This window comes from Sciurus vulgaris (assembly GCF_902686455.1).
Source record: "Sciurus vulgaris genome assembly, chromosome: X".
Classification (NCBI taxonomy): Eukaryota; Metazoa; Chordata; class Mammalia; order Rodentia; family Sciuridae; genus Sciurus; species Sciurus vulgaris.
In genome coordinates, this window is record NC_136471.1 from 80141354 (window position 1) to 80159746 (window position 18393).

General features: G+C 35.6%; 1 protein-coding gene across 6 annotated transcripts in view; it reads right to left on the bottom strand.

The window, feature by feature from the left end:
- The window catches only part of EDA (ectodysplasin A), a 374177-nt gene that overhangs the window by 57683 nt on the left and 298101 nt on the right, over positions 1–18393 (bottom strand). The gene's annotated exons all lie outside the window — the stretch shown is intronic.

The window sequence follows — 18393 nt, forward strand, 5'->3', positions numbered from 1 at the left end:
CTGCTGGGCATCAAACACAGGACCTCACGCATGCTAGGCAAATGCTCTACCATATGATATATTTTGGATATACTGATCTTGTCAATACCATTGTGTTTCTACCCAAATGCTCTCTTTAACCTATCATTCTGTTTAAAAAGATCACACAATACTTTATAAACAGGACACATTTACACACAGCAGAAGCAAAGAAAAATGATATAAAAATATAAAAGGGCCATCAATACCTACAATTTTTGTAGACTACTTGTTTCTAACTCCAATTTATCTTCTGTAGTCTCTAAACAAGTTTACCATGTAATGTGTACTCATGGTTTAATGAAAAGCATGATTAGCCTAAAATAAATCTAGGAAGGGTTTGGTGCAAATGAGTTCTTGATAACAAGAACTCATTTTTGAGTTCCTGGAACATGTATTTTATACTATTTTGGAATTAGGCCTAGACATGGTCTCTTACCTCTGGGAACTGCCAATCTAATAGGAGGAGAAGGCAAGACAAACATGTGACCAGTAGAGAAAGAGACAAACTAGCATTGAAGGGTAAATAGGGTTAGATTTAGAAGAAAAATTATAACAGACTTGAGGGTTGATAGGATGACCCCTTGAACAATGACTTAGTTTCAGAAAAAGCCTTGCTTGGAATGCCTAGTTCAGGCCTGCGTTTCCCTAAAGAAGGGAAAGGAAAGAGATTCTAATTAGAATAGCAGTAAGAGAACAGTTTGTGTTTATTTTTCTCTTGTAGGTCTCAACCAGTGCAGGGACTAAGATACATAGAATATCATTTGAAAATCCACTGGTATCTTTACCAAGAATATGATTTTGAATGAAGAATTCATTTCACTGAAAGGAAAAGAAGTAAAAAATCACAAACTCTTTGGTGGCTATTCTGACAAATGTATCTAAAAATCTTTGAATTTGTCAATCAATAATGTGAACAAAGAAAACAGCTTCTGTAATTTTCATGGCACTTAGTCTAAGGCTTGAAAAAAAGTTATTTCTCTATTAATGATTTTCATACAGGGCCTTAGGCAATTTGGAAAAAAATTTCAAGTTCTAGCACATAATCCAAATCTGACTTTTGAATTCCTTTTTACCCCCTGTCCCTTACAGATAACTCCTTTAAATGACTTCCTAAGAATAGAAAGAAACCTATACTGAAAAGAAATGAATGAATCTTGTTTTCTCTAAATCATTATATTCTCATCAGAAGCCTGTTTTATACCCACTGGGAGAAATGATCAGGTACTTTGTAGGAGATCAATACACTGAAACAGTAATTCTTAGTTGTGGTTTTACAATATCACATTGGGTCTCTGAATTTTTTCCAAGGGGTATCAGGAAATTCTTCAAACATTAATTTTGGTTTTCTTTACCTTGTAATATAAACATATGCCAAATGGCACTTCTTAGGGGGGAGGGGAGAGGTTAGGCCCGGAAAAGAAATCCAAACTCCAACTAACCATAGAGTATTGTAACTCCAGAGGTGGGAATCACTATTTTAGCTCTCTGCTTGACACAAATATTAAGCCATGACCTTCAAGTGCTTCTCTGGTATCAGAGAAAGTGAGAAAGAACAGGGACAACTCTGATACTCAGATTCTAATACCTTAAAAACACACATACCTAGAAAATCTACTTATTGTTAATAGTGCCTATGTTTGGAAGCTGATATTACAGTGCTACTTTCCCTCTGTTATATCATAAATTTCTCTAATACTTAATTCTGTTTTAGAAGGAGCAGGTATTACTTTTGTATTCATTAAAATTTTCAATTAAAGCTGCAGAAGTCACAAAATAAAATAAATTAGAATTATTAAGTCCCAAAAGACCAACTAAATAGCTTTAACTCTGAAAATAACTGGGAATACCTATAAAGAGCAATGCTGTAGAATTCTCATGCAGGTTGAATATTTCTTATCTGAAATGGTTTGGACCAGAAGCGTTTCACATTTTGGATTTTTTCAGATCTTGGAATATCTACATACACATAATGAGATATCTTGGGGATTGGGCTGGAATCTAAACAGAAAGTTCATTTATGTTTTATATACACTTTATTCAAAAAACCTGAAGGTAATTTTATGCAGTACTTTATAATTTTGTGACTGAAACTATATTTGAGAACACTGAATCATTTGATTTGTGGCATCATATAGGTGCTCAAAAAGTTTTAGATAGTAGAGAATTTTGGATCTCAGTTTTCTGGGTTAGGAATGTTCAACCTGTACAACACTGTGGAATACAAATATGTAAGTCACAACTGTGTACCACATATATAATTAAAATTTTTCTATTAGGTATATTAAAAATAAAAATGAGATAAAATTAATTTTAATATTATATTTCATTTAACCCAATGTATCTAAAATATTTTAGTTTAAACATTTTTTTAATTTTAGCATGTAATCGGTATAAATATATATAATGTGTATATATAATATATATAATACACACATATATATATATATATATATATATATATTTAACCCAGCATGTTTTGCCACTGAGCTACATCCTCAGCCTTTTTTTATTTTTTCTTTTGAGGCAGGGTCTCACTAAGTTGCTAGTGGCCTCTCTAAGTTGCTGAGGATGACCTCCTCAAACTACTATTCTCCTGTCTCAGCCTCCTGAGTTGCTGGAATTACAGGCATGCACCACTATACCTGTCTATATAGATCCATATTAATGAGATATTTTGCATTGATTTTTGGGATATGGGATCTTTGAAATCTGGTGTGTATTTCACATTTACAGCATATCTCAATTCAGACTGATTGAAGTATAGGCACTTTAGTGTTAAAAAACAATGTAATAAATACTTGGAAACCAATCACTCAGAACAAAAGCTAGGACTTTGCCAAAATCTTATATGCAACTTTTATCTCCTTACTTCTTCCCCACACAAGGAAAACTTTATTCAGAACCCTTCATTTCCTTTTCATATAATTGTATCACATTTATATATTAATAAAATATTTTTTAAAAACTTTGTTGTTTGTAGTTTTATATAGTTTACTATGCTATATTTAATATTTTGGAGCTTACATTTCCTTAATATTAAATTAGGTTTGTCTTTATTATAGGTCCAAGATGACTAATTTCTCAAAAGCATTCAATATATTCATATCTTGGGAATTTTTTTGCAGTGATGGGGATGGAATCCTGGGCCTTGTACATGTCAAGCAGGTACTCTACCACTGAGGCTATAGTCCCAATTAGAAGTGAGTTTAAAATTTTATCAGCCTAAACTTATAGTGGTAAGGGTTGGGAATGTAGTTCAGTGGTAGAGTAGTTGCCTAGAATATACAAGGCCCTGGGTTTGTTCCCAGTTCCATACATACAAAAAATTATACCGGTAAGATTCATCCATATCCAACTGGTTTGATGGCTGTTTATCCATTCCATTATATGAATATTTCACAGTTTATCCATATACTATGCTGTCAGTGGGCATTTTGGTTGTTAAATTTTCAACACTGTATATTCTTGCATAAGTCACCTGTTATATACATAGAATAATTTCTTTTGTGTTGAGACCTAGGAATTCACAATTCTTACCCAACTGAGACAACTATTTGGTGGTCAAGGGAGAAGGCAATTTAAATAAACAAAAGAGAGTTGTAGTATCAGTTAGAACAAACAGGACAAACAACTTGGAGGGGTAGGGCTGTTTTTGGAGACCCAAGAAACACTGTGTCTTGGTCCTAGTTTCTCAATCATTTTTACTCTATTGGGATGGAACATGTACAGTTAGAGCTTGGAACAGTATCACTGGGTATAGCCAGGTCTTACTACTGAGGGTTCCTATACAAAATTTGAGAAAGCTAACTAATCCTAGGCTAAGTCATCTAGAGAACACAGTCCTATCTTCCCTAGACTCTCCATCCTTGTCTTGTTTTTTTTTTGGGGGTGGGGTGGGGTAGGTACTGGGGATTGAACTCGGGGGCATTCAACCACTGAGTCACATCTCCAGCCCTATTTTGTATTTTATTTAGAGACAGGGTCTCACTGCTTACTGAGTTGCATAGCACCTCACTAAGTTGCTGATGCTGACTTTGAACTTGTGATCCTCCTGCCTCAGCCTCTCGAGCCACCAGGATTACAGTTGTGCACACCACTGACCCCAGCCCTTGTCTTTTTTGTTTTTTTTTGTTTTTTTTTTTTTTTTTTGCCGTGCTGGGGATTGAACCCAGGGCCTTGTGCTTACAAGGCAAGCACTCTACCAACTGAGCTATCTCCCCAGCCCCCTTGTCTTGTTTTTGATGGTAAACTCTTCTCTAAATATCCATGGCTGACTTTCAGAACTAAGCTATGTACCAGTATATACTGGAGTTACTGGCAGGATCAGAGCCTGACTTTTGGTGTGTATGTGTGTATGGCATCTTCTGGGAATAGGGGAAAGATTAAAAATTCTGAAATAAGGAGGTTTTATTTTCTAATGTCCCAAACTACATTTAAATTCATCACCATGGTCACAATAAGAAAAACCTCTAGGAGTTAGGACTTAGCCTAGCTAGTTCTAATGGAAAAAAAATGTGAATCTGAGCCTGTTAGATGGATCAACTACAAGGGAATAATTCCAAAGGAAAAAGCGATGAGGAATTTAAGGTCAAGAAGGAGACAGAGCAAGAGGCAGTTCAAAGTCTAAGCCAAGGGGCTGGCAATGAGAGAAAGGAGAAATATACAGGTGCATTTGGGAATACAGAACTCAAAGATTCTTCCAGGATTTTACATTTTGAGAACTCTAAATAACATTGCATTTAATCACCACAACTACCCAGTGAAGTAGATATTACCATCCTTGCCATTTTATAGAATCTGAGACTGAGAGATTAATAAGCATCAAAGTTTCACAGGAAATAAGTGTCAAACCTATGACTTGAACTCAGGTCCCTAAATGTGAAAACAAAGTTTGTTTTACTGTTGCAGTAATTTACAACTGCAGTATTGAAGTGTGTTGTAAATACTGTTACAAAGTACTGAAGGTCAACAATGATTTACTTAAAATGAACAGATCCCTAGGGACAGCATGTGAATGTTATCCAAACTGTGTATTATGCCAATAAAAGGTCAAAAGCACCACACTGTACCTGAGGAGTCAGAGAAATAGTAAAAATTTGTGGAATGAAAGGGAGATAACAAATATGTGATGATAAATTACAATATAATTTTATTTATTCATTTGTGTTTAAATATGCAAATGGAACATTATGTATACTGTACAGTATTGCTGTCTGGAGACAGTATCTGGGTACAAGAATATAATTAGAAATAGCTGAAAGGTTGCTCCCTCATGAACAAACATTTACAACATTTCTTCCTTCAATTTTTCATGAGTTACCCACTATTTGCCCTATAGTCAAATCTGTGGCTTCATAGACTTTGTTGTCTATCTCTTAGGATGTTTCAAATATAGTCTTCTTTATTAAAAGAGAAGTATGCTTTAGCATGGGCATATAGCATCTTATTTTTTTTCAATCTGCAAACATTCATTAACTTCTTGACAATTTTCTTGCCTCATACTAGTTACCACACTGCGGTAGAAGGAAACCCTAATTTCTGGTGGTTTTTCGTATAGCTGGGAAGATGAAAGTACAACATGAAAAAGACTTAGAAAATGTAAGTATCCTAAGCACGGATGTGGAAGAATGTAAACTAAGAAGATGAGCTATTTGGATAGAGGTTTGTTTTGGCCACTTAAAAGTCATAAAGCCTCAAGTCAGATCCTGGAAGGATGGATTAGAATTAGTGGTGAGGAAGTAAACTTCAGATCTCATGCATATGGGAACTCTATAAATGTCGATTTCAGAAGTTGAGTATACAAAAGTGGTTATCAGAAACTGGGAAGATTAGGTGGGAGGAGTGATGGGGAAAGAGGTTGGTCAACTGGTCCAAAATTACAGCTAGTTAGGAGGAAAAGTTTTTGTGTTCTATGGCACAGGCTATGGAGGAATATACTTAATAATATATAAACTCTTTAAGGTATCTTCTAGTAGAGTTGGCTTAAAAGCTATAGCTCAGATTTCTAATTACATGTTCTACAGTACTCACCTAATAGATTTATACACACAGTTTAACCCTTCACTTGTTTCATACCATGTAAGAGGTTCCTTAGAAATGAGTTTTCTGGGTAACTAAAGCAAACCATTAACAACGAACTTTGAAATCTGACAGAAATCTTTGTAAAATGTTTTGAGACTTTCCTGTCTTCTCATACCAGATACTGCTGTCTAACTGAGGACTAAGAGTCAGCATACTGGAGGGGTGCAGTGGTGCATACCTGTAACTCCAGTGGTTCCGGGGCTTGAAATAGGAGGAACACAATTTTGAGACTAGCATTAGCAACTTAGTGAAGCCCTGTCTCAAAATTTGAAAAAAAAAAAAAAAAGGCTGGAGATGTAGCACAGTGGTAAATTACCCTTGGGTTCAATACCTTATAAGAAAAAGAAAACGATATATGTATAATGGATTATACAGTGAGATGCTCTCAGCATCTACCAAAATTTACAGGGAACTCCTACATTGATGGTCCCAAATCACTTCACTTTTCTAGTTTTCTTATTTTGGAATTTTTTTTTCACAGTACTAAATGTATATTCTTAGAGTATCAGTATTCTCACATCTTGTAGACCCCTTCGCCCATTCTAATTGCTCGTCAGACAAGCTCATTGCATTAGTAAATAGTCTTTATTTGCTATATAAAACCCTACCCCAATAGACCTTGTGGAAGTGAAGCCATTCCTTTGTCACTGAGGTAATCTGTCATTGGGGTAAAGAATTTGTTACAGAGCACAAGATTTTTCTGTTCTCCCTAACTTTGGGGTTCTAGGCTGTGTTTGGAATGTTTGTGGTTGCAGATAAAAAAAACCTGTCAATAACTAGAGAATGCCAAAAATGATTATATTTTATTTTCTAAACATCCTGCATGATGGACAAAATCAGAAGTAACGAATTATTAATAGTAATGGAAGATTGTGATATCCAATTCTTTATTTTTCCAACTCTTTTTTTGGTTTTGGGTGCTGGGCATCAAGCCAGGGCCTCACACATGCTAGGTAAGTGCTCTACCACTGAGCAACATCCCTAGCCTGTGATATCAGATTTTTATTCTTTAATTTTTAATTCACTGGAGGGAGAAATAAAACTCTTGAGACAAGCTTTATTTAAAATAAAGTATCCGCCTTAATCTTGAGCACCACTTCATATTTTTCTAAGTGTTTTAGAATTTATTATCTCTTTTGATGATCACAATTCTGTGAGAAAAGCAGGATAGCTCCTTAACTATCAAGTGGCTAAGAGACTGTGAAATTTGAAACAAAAAGTATTCTCATTTATCCTACCCATAACCTGAAAAGTATATATGTTGGTGCTATTCTTATTTTACAGTTGATACCAATGATTATTAATTATTGAGCACCTTATCTTAACATAACAAGAAAACTTAAGCTGAGAGAGGTTATACGATTTGGCCAAGGCCAAACCACTAGAAGTAGAGCTTGGATTTGAAATCAGATCTGTATGGTTTTAAATTCTATGCTTGATCCTTATCCCAAGCTGTCTCAAAGAGAAGCTAAGGGACAGAAAGGTTATTTGTTGATATCTGTTGATTGTTTTCTACATTGTATGTACGCTTTATTCACACACTGGGGAGCTTTATTGCACTAAATCTGCACCTTGTTTCTGAAAGCTTCTGGATTTTGTATGTTGTGTTAAGGGGTGGGGAGAGCAGATTAGATTTGAAATGCAGAACTGACACTTGAAAATGACCTCTGAGATAAAATATTTGCACCACAAATATGCCTTTCTCCTTTGAATAGGATGCAATGTAAACTTATATTTTTAAAGTGCTATGGAGATGACTTATAAAAATAATGTACCACACAAACCAATTTCTCTAAGACTCATGTGAAGTTTTTTTTTTCTTTTAAACAAAATAGAGATTTAAATTTGTGACTTGAAATATAAAATTCCATTTCTAGAAGCATGCATTTCATACTTTAAAATCTGATCATTTCAATGTAGTTTATTTTTTTAAAGAGATGAAATCTATCTGAAATTCAAGGAGAGAATCAAATTGCTGTATTTACAATAACTGAACATCCCCTCAGGAGATACTGTGAAGTTATCGTGAGAAACACATTCCTTTTTCCATTTCCTTTTAAAGAAATCATATTTCTAAACAGATTAGGATTGAAACACAGCGAATTACCAAGTCAATCTTCCTCCTGCTCTTCTGGCACAATGTAAGATAATGATGTGCTGAATTCATCTATAAAGATGACACTACTAACTTTCTGGTAGTAGGCCAGGCCCTTGACTTGTTTTGCTATATAGAAAATAGATCTGCACAATGCTACCTTCTTTCCAATATACCAGGCAACAAAGCATAGGTTGGTTAGACTCTTAACTGAGTACATGTAACTCAGTGCAAGTAGATCCTAAACAACTGACCTAATGCATCACAGGACTCGGTTCATTAAAAGGGCTATATAATGGTAAGAGTGGTAAAATATGCAGTCAAGATTCATAAGCCTACAGAGAAACATCCTTGTTGTTTTGTTCATATTTATTTATTTATTTATTTGGTGGTGCTGGGATTGAACCCAGGACCTTATGCATGCTAGGCAAGCATTCTACCAACTGAGCTATATCCTCAGTGCCCTTATTTTTATTTTTTGATTTCGTTCTTAGTTGTAGATGGACACAATACCTTTGTTTTTTTTTTATATCATGAATATTATAAATACCTTTGTTTTGTTTGTTTATTTTTATATGGTGCTGAGGATAGAACCCAGGGCCTCACATGTGCTAGGCAAATGCTCTATCACTGAGCTACAAACCAAGGCCTATTCTTGGTTCTTCACCATTTCAAAAACAGTTCTCTCCATCTGTTTACATGTTAACGACTTAGAATCTATGTCTTCTAAGTCAGCCAAGAGTCCTGAACAAGAAAGAAAGTAGGATCAACTAATGCTTCTAAAATATGTCAGGAGTCTACATGTATTTTGCTCCATTGTACCAGAGATTGGTAAGCAGATCAGGGAATTAACTGCAAAAGGCATAGTTAAGTGAGAAAAATGCGAAGATAATTTGGATTAAAATGCCATTTATTAAGTACCTGAGGGAACATTTGAAAATATGCCCCCTCAGGCTATTCTGGGCTCTTCTCACATTTTCTCTGCCCAATAGCTCTGTCTCCACTCAGCTCTTATTCCAAGTCTCTCATGCCAAGAGGAGAGTCAGAAAACCTAGGAGATTGGTTAGCCTTTGTCCTTGCTGTTCTTTTGTTAGAAATGAACTTTCTACTGCTCTTCATCAAAGTCCCATTCATCTTCCAAAATCCAATTCAAATGTCACCTCATTCATTCATTTATGCATGCCTTAATATGTGCCAGCCATTGTGTATTTCTCCTCAGAGATATATTTAATGTATTAGGCCATTCTGAAGCTCCCTCCTCTATACTCCCATTGCAATCTTATCATGCCTCTATATCACTACTTATCACCTCTGTGAATTATTTACAAGATTTTCTTTTTATTAAAACGTTGAGTTCCAGAACCATGGAACCATATTATACTTTTTGTTGGTGTCCCTGGGTATACTATAACACAGTGCCTTATGAACAGCAGATGCTTAATAAATCTCTAGTTCTTACTCCGTTCTTCTCTTCCCTTTCCTTTTATTTCCTACTTTGTTTGGTTTAATCCTGAAACCTTCTACTCCAAAAACTCTACTTCAATAGAGGGATGAAGAATACTCTTTCCTCTGGGTTTAAATGGGGAAGATGCAAACCTAAGAGCTCTGAGTAGCCACCTTTTCCATATCAGAGGGTGAACCTGTCTAAAAATTGAGCCCAACTCAAAGGCAATCATAGTCAAGAAAGTCCTGATGACATCATTTCAGCCCAAAGTTAAGCCATGTTTTAAAGACAGCTGCATTGGGGACTTGGCAGTTAAATGGGTCAATAAATCACACCCCTTCCTTTTTCTTAAAAACTTAAGCCAGTCTAGGCCAGCTATCTGTCACATGTAACTGAGATAACATAGCTAATGATATCCATTTCTATATTCCCAGCCCAGGAATCTTTTCTGAGCTTCAGATGAACATCTCAGACTGCTTATAATTTTCTCTTATTGAATTTCCCAGAGGTACCTGGAACTCAACCTGTCTAAAACCATATATCTTCCTCCCCTGATCATTATCTTAGTGGATAGTACAGCACATTGCCAGAAACCTAGGTGGCTTCCTTGACTTCTCTTTTCCCTCCCTTCAATCAAATCACCAAGTCCTACTATTTTCCACTTATTAGGTAAACTGTCTACTTCTGTCTCCATTGCTGCTACCCTAGATTAGCTGCCTTCATTCCCTTTGTGTCATGTTGCAGCAGCCTCCTGACTGCCTTTGTTTTTTTTTTCTTTCTATTTTGTCTACTATTTTTATACATTATAGTAGCATATGATTATTGCAGTATGACAGACAATATAAAATCTACATAAAGAATCACATAATAGTTATCCCTTTCCCACCCAACTGCCATCTGAGGCAATCAGTAATTACCATTTGGTGCTTTTTTCCACAACTATTTTTACATTAATGTTTTAGGGATTTAAAATCGTTCCCTTTACTAATAAAAATGGAATCACACACATTACTCTGAAATTTGCTCTTTAAAAACCTAGCAGTAGAACATGGTCATTCCTTCGATCCATATATAGAACTCTCATTCATTTTAACAGCTGCATAATATTTACTAGTTTGGCTATGCCATAATTTGACCATTTCCTTACTAGTAGGTATTAGAGTTATCCTTCCTTGTGTCCCTACAATAGTGCTATACTAAACATCCTTATATACATGACCTCAACTCTGTATTCTCAATTTCATAAGATAGATTCCCCAACCTGTGAATGCTGGATGAAATGTATCCTAATGTTTAATTCTAGTAGAGATTTGGATTAATATCCAAAATGATTATAATAATTTATATCCTCTCCAGCAATATATATGGATTTTTCTACCTCCTAATTAGCATAGAACATTATTATAACATAAAATTTTTGCTAATGTGCTTCAGTATGGTTAGAAAAGTAAATACCATGTTCATTTTATTTACATTTTAAAATAAATGTTATCTATTTCTTTATTTTAAATTCATAGAAATACACATTAAAAAGTTCAAAAGTCAGGGGCTGGAGTTGTAGCTCAGTGGTACAGTGCTTGCCTAGCACATGTGAGGCACTGAGTTTGATACTTACCATCACATAAAAATAATTAAAATAAAGGCATTAAGTCTATATACAACTAAAAAAAATTTAAAAAAATTCAAAAGTCAGAAGAACATGGAAATTAAGTCATTTCCCTTCCACCCCAGCCTCCAAATTCAGTTTTCTTCCCTAGAGCAACCAGTGGTACCAGTTAAAGATTTTCATGATTCATTAAATCAATTCCTAAATGATGGGCATTTGTTTTCAATCTTGTGTTATTACCAGTTGTACAGCAAAGAGTATATTTGTTGACAAATGATTTTCCACATGTGGGTATATCTAGAAATAGAAGTGGAATTGTTGGTTCATATAATGTGCATTTAGTATTTAAAGATATCTGCCATATAATCTATTCTTGACATTGATCTTGTGCTTCCCCCATTGCCTTTAGAATAGTTTCTAAGCTCTATAAAATGGATTCCAAGTCCTGCATGATTTGAACTCTGTTGGCCAGTTCATTTATCATCACTTCCCCTTTAGACCTCTGATACTCTATCCACATGAACTTCTTTCCATTATTTAAATGAGCCAGGCTCCCTAAAAGTATATTCTCTTTTCCATGGGCACTTTTCCCTCTGATCTTCATTTGGCTCACTAACTCTGGCATCTTTCATGTTGCAGCTCAGATGTTGCCTCTGTTAGGAGACCTTCCATGACATCCAAAATGTAGAACAGGTACCATGTGCCTCATAGCACCATGCACCTACCCCACTGTATCACTCATTACAATGTATTAAAATCATCCACTGTGAGTTTGATGAGGGTGGGTTTAATCTTGTTCACCATGTATCCCTCACATCTGGAGAAATGATCAACAAACAGTGATTCAAAATCAGGTAGTACTTAATAAACATTCATTGAATAAGTGAATGAATGAAAAACAAAAACAAAGCAGCTGTGGTAGTTCCTTACCTTTCAGACCAAAGAGGCTGGGCAGGTCAAGAAGTAAAATCCAAAGTAAGGCAGAGTTGCCTAAGTAATACACTACAGAGCCGACAGGTGTCTTCTGGCTACACATCTATAATTGCCTATGATATTTTGAGATGCCATACATGAGGGACCTAACACTTCACTACTTAGCCAACAGATTAAGATTCTTAGCCTTCACTTCTTGAAACCATTTGCATGCTCTTAATCCTTACTGAGCCTTCTCATGGATGCTAATGAAAAGGCTCATTGACTATCCAAATTGAAACCCTGAGTATTTAATCATTCAGACTTATTTGATTGGTTAAAACTAGCCTGGCTATTATTATGATATTACAGAAATCAGGAACAGTTAGGAACAAATTATATCAGAATTGGAAGGAAACAATTAGACCATCTATTCCAGTAGTTCAACATTTTTTTCTTATCATAATGCATCTGAGAGATATGATATATTCTCATCAGTAATACCACCTAGCTTATTAAAGTTTCCTTAGTGGGGTATAGAATGGTCAGAATTTTTAGCAGTATGTATACTTTGAAAAAACTCCTTAGATGGGTTTGAATCTCTTACACCACAGTTGAGAATCACTAATTCTAGTGTAACCCTTTTAAAGAAAATTGGTTGAGAGAAGTGAAGTAAGATATGCCTACAGTCACACTTTTAGTGTAACTACTAGTAACAGGGCTGGGATTAGAATCCATGTCTTTTGGTTTTCCTTAATACTGAGAAACAAACAGCTGGAAGGAACTTGAAATAGAGACAGACTGGAAGTACTTCAGAGAACCTCAGGTCAACTGGGTCTCCTCATCTCCTTTAGGCAAGTAAGAGATTCTGCCAAAATGTCTTACCTTTATGACACTTATTATTGGGGTAGCATGTTCCTGTTTTACCTTACCTGATTCTGTTTTGCTTATTTATTTATTTACTTACTTTTTTGACAGGTCTTGTTATGTTGCCTATGGGGGTCCTGATGTCCTGGTCACAGTGATCCACCCACCTCTGCCTTCCTAGTGACTGGTGAAACAGGTCTGTGCCATCACACCCAGCTCTTGCTTATAATGTTTTCCCAATGAGAATGCATTATTTTTTTAATTAAAAAAATCTGTAAATATTTCTAGGAAAGTTAAGCTTTCACTAACCTCTATCCCTAGTTCAATTTAGGCCTTAGGTAGTAAGAAACAGGAGTCTGGTAGCTATATCATTTAAAGAGCCTACCATACATCTTACTAGATATTCTAAAATAGTTGGTATTTTATTTTTTGGTGCTGGGGATTGAACCCAGGGACTTTATCATGAACTATATCCCTAGTTTTTTCGACTTTTTTATTTTGAGACAGGGTCTCACTAAGTTGCTGAGATGGTCCTTAAACTTGTGATCCTCTTGCCTCAGTCTCTCAAGTTGCTGGAAGTGTGACACTGGGCATGGCTAAAATACTTGGTATTCTAAAAATGCTTGTTAATCATGTGTCATAGTTGATGGCTTGTTGAGATCATTTACTGCAGGGTTAGTCCTATCAATGAAAGTAGGGCTTTGAAAGGTATTTTGGCATATAAACAAGCTAAGACATTTTGGCTTACTTATTGTCTTATTGATACAAAGCCACTTTCTAAGTGATCTCCTGTGGGCACTTAAGCTGCTGGCATCTGCGACCCCCAGGCAATCTTGGGGATTCTACATCTGAAATCAAAAATCCACTTCAAGTCCACACACATGGTAAACTTTCAAAAGGTTTAATTTTGTATTGTGAACAAGCCACTGAAAATCTATCAGTTCTCGAAATAATTTTAGTCTCTCTCATTTGGTAATAGCACAGTGATGTCTCACTGAAAAGCAATAAATAGAAGAGCAATACTAGAATGAGGGCAATTTGTAATTCTAGCTAACATTTGTAGAGACAGAACATATTTTCTTTGACTCTGTAGCCTTTCATTGTCCATCTTATAAATTTAATAGTAGTTATCCCCTATTCTATTGTTATTTTTAAGAAACAGGGACAAAAGGTATATTTCAATCTTGTTTATCTCCTTACACTTTTTATAATAGTAGAAAAGAACACTATTTTGACCTGTTCAAAAGTAAGAACTATAAAGAAAAAATTCCAAGAGATACTAAAAACAGACACATATATAAGCCAGCCAGAAAGTAAGAGATTGCACAAAGGGATGTGCAGATGTGACCATTTGTTGTGATGAGGTAGGCCACAGTTTGACACTTGGAGTCTTCTTCTTATGGGCTTATATAGCACCAATAAGAACAAAAATAGGTAATTTGCCTGAAAGAGAACATAAGTGTAGAAATTATAATGGTTGACCATAAATTAATGAACATATAAGTGCCCTCAAATGTCTGGGACACCATACTATTATGTTCCTTTTCCAAAAAGAATGTAATAATAGCACTTAACAATTATTGAAGTACTTTTTAATACTTATATTTTCTAATATTTTGATTAACACAACAACCTCATGAGGTAAGTCACAGTAATTATCCCTATTTTATAGACAAGGAAACTGAAATTCAGAGGGACATGACTTCTCCAAAGTCACGTGAGTGGTAAGGTGGCAGAGGCAACAGTGCTGGAATCCATACATTGCAACTTGATATAGTACATTTTCTGTTAGACTGTGTGGCACTTTTATTACCTTACTAGGGCAGAAACACTGGAGACAGGTGGGTGTGGAGAGATAAAAGGATTTTGATTGACTCTTAAAGATGCTCTACAGGAAAAAAAGGAAATTACCTTCTTGGGAATTAAGGATTCCTGTTATCTGGTTCCAAGACCTTATAACCTCCTGAATATGATCTACATTTTGGAGCAGCCTACAGGGGATGATGAGGCAAGCCACTTAAGAGGTGATATTACTTCAGAAACACATCACAAGGATGGACCTCAGTAGGAAATCTTAACACAGGTTTCTGGAATTGTTGTGACTGAGTACAACAATGAAGTGATCATGCTTTCCTTGCATAATAATAATCACCAAAAGGCCTCATATAATTAGCAACTATGAATTCTGGTCAACCCAAGACAAAAGCTATGAATTTAAGGTAGATATGTAGTAAAGAAATAAAAAATTCACTTGTTTTCTAAGAGTTCATTATAAATCTTGGAGGGGAACTAACCCTGTGTTTGGGACCCCTGCTTAGATGGTCAATGCCTTCATTTATAGAGTAATTTGAAAGGAGAAACTGATATTAATTTCATCATTCTTGAATGATGGGTTAGAAAGTTTGGATACACCCTGGACATAACCACTGACCTTTTCTGTGAAGGCAAGTTAGACAGCCTATGTTATGTTTCCCATCAAGTAGTTTAATAAATAGTCTGTTGAAAAGAAGATAATGGCCTTCTGCAATCTCATTTTTTCTGGGTGAACCTATGCAAGCTCCTGAGGGTCACCACATTCCTTCCCTTTTCTTTTAATCTAACATTTGATATTTTTTTCTCCCACAGGCATTAGGGGAGATTATTAAGCATAATAACTATAGTTTTAGATATAAAATCTAGACCCCACATTTATTGGTTTGTTAAGTTGTTCATTTGACAAATGCCTGAGTATCTTCAATGTACTGGTTCATGTTAGGTAAAATGCCAGGACCCAATTTACCACTCTACCTTTGCTTCATTCTTAGCTATTGCCTATAAATGTCTGCTCCTTTACTAAGCTGTAAGCATCTCTGAGGCCTTATTCATCTGTGTGTTCCTTCTGTTAGTGTCTAGAAGGCTTGTTATCAATAAAATAGTGTGGGAATTGAGGTGAAATCAAAGGACAGTAACAGATAAAAAAAATACATGGAACTAGAACTGACTTTTTCTGTTCTCTTTTAAATGTGTTTCTATTTTTGACCTTTGAAAAACGTTTTCTTCCTGAAACTATTTAACTCTTCAAGACAAATGATATTTTCTTTGACATTTGTGATGAAACTTGAAATGGACTGCTAAATTTTTATTATAATATGATCAAGTAACTTGTGCATTTAGAATTAATGCCTGGTAGACTCCCCCAACTCCTTTGCATAGTTTTTTGTTTTCCTTCTTTTGGGGGGGTGCGGAGCTTAATTATTCTTTTTTGATTTACTATCCCCACCTCTTACTCTGTTCAGAACAGTTTACAATCTAACACACTTCTTCAGTGAGAAGTCCTTTATTTGAATACAAGTCAGCTCATTGTCTTGAGACAGAGATGTACAATGTAAACTTATATATCCAACTGGCTAATAGGCACTTCAAATTTAATGTACCTAACAAAATTCTTGATTCTTTCCCCATATTCCTCTATACTTCTCTTTTCTTCTTCCAAATGTCAGAGATGCCAATTATACTCATTTAGTTCCTTAAATCCAAAACCCTGGGGTCATTTTAAACTCTTCTCTGCCTCTCATATCCTTTATCTAATCCATCTGAAAATCCCCTCAGCCATTTCTTCAAATCTCTCCAGAATCCAATCACTTCCCACCACCCACACCACTTCTAACCTGGTCTAAACCACCATCATCTCCTGCCTAGATTACTCTCTCCCTAATGACTCTCCGTGCTTCTGTCCTTTCTTCTGGCACCCCTTTTCAATAAAGTAGTCAGAAGAATTCTGTTAAGACACAAGTCAAAGCCTATCAGTTCTCTGTTCAAGCCCATCTAGTGGTTCCCCATCTGATGCAGAATAAAGGCCAGATTACTTACTTTGGCCGATAAGGATTGAGGTTGGGTTTTGGCCTCTGAACTTATCTCCTTCCCTCTCACTCTTGCTTTACTCTGATCTTTCTGGAATATACCATTCCTGTGTTTCAGAGCTTTTGAATTTTGTTTCTTCTTCCCCCAGAAATCCACATGGCTTGGGCCTTCATTTCACTCAGGTCTCTTCTCCTATGTTCCTGTATCAAAGAACCTTACCTTGATCACCTTACAGCATATCCCATTACTCTGATCTTTTTTCTTGGATATATTTTTCTTAACAGCACTTATCATCACCAACTTTGTTTATTGTCTGTCTCTGCACTAGAAGTAAAGTTCCTAGGGGGAACAAGAAATATTTATTGAAGGTCTATCATGTGCCATGTCTTTTTCTAGGCAGTGGAGATATAAAAGTGAACCAAACAAGATATTCTTATGGTATTTCTATTCTACTGTATATATGCTGCTGAATTTACTCAACAAATATTTGAAGAACGTATTGAATAAATAAAGCATATATTCAGGAGGATAACATGAATGGTTTAAAAGAAAAGGAGATTTGGATTGGCTCATACCATTTTAACTCATTGGGACACTCATCACATCTAAAGAAATGGTTCCATAGCCTTTTGTGTAAGGCTGAACAACTAATCAAATCCCAGGACCCCAAGACAGTATATATCCCTAACTATTAAGGTACACTTGGATTCCTTCTAGCTATATTCAATAATGAAAAATACCCGGATGGCATGATAAACTTGGCATTGGCACAGAGGGACCAGAATCTAATGACAAGGTACAGATTCAGATCAGGAGGGAAGCAGATTAGAAGTGCTAAAAATTAATGAGTGACTTTGGTCTTGACCAGAGAGAGAAAAACTGTTTTGTATCAAAACAGAATAAACACTCCGAGGAAGGTTAGTATTAGAGATGTTGGTAGCCAGATTTAGATAAAGTGATTTGTGGAAGAAGAGGAAATTGTCTTCTTAAAGAGAAAACAAGAATGGTTAGATGAAGAGGTAAACCTTAGAAGCCCTTTGACTTTCCACTTGGAGAGGGATGGAAGAAAATGCTCACTGTAAAAGGTGATATTGTTCTCATTTACTCCTCAGCAACCAGGAATTATGAAGGATTTGGTGGTACTGGGAAGAGTCTCTGATGAAGAACCAAATATTGAGTGATTTACATGTAACAGAAGGTGAGATAATTATGAGATGAAAAGGATAATGACTATCAGTCCCCAGGTTCTATCCAGCCAGAGACTGGCTGCATAATAGTTGCCTTTTGCTTCTTGGATTACATTTCTTAGATCTGAAATTGATCATCAATTGTATGTAAATTGTCTGCTCTAGAGTATGGTCCCACTGGTCCAGTTCTCCATTAAAAAACCCATTGCTGCTGACACCTTCACTAACTAGAAAACCCTACCTGTCTTATTGTTCTGTCTTTTTATTACAGGGTCTTTATTCTGAGTTCTTTTTCAGATTTCATCCAGTTCTTCTTGCTTCTATTGACAAAATCCTGGCC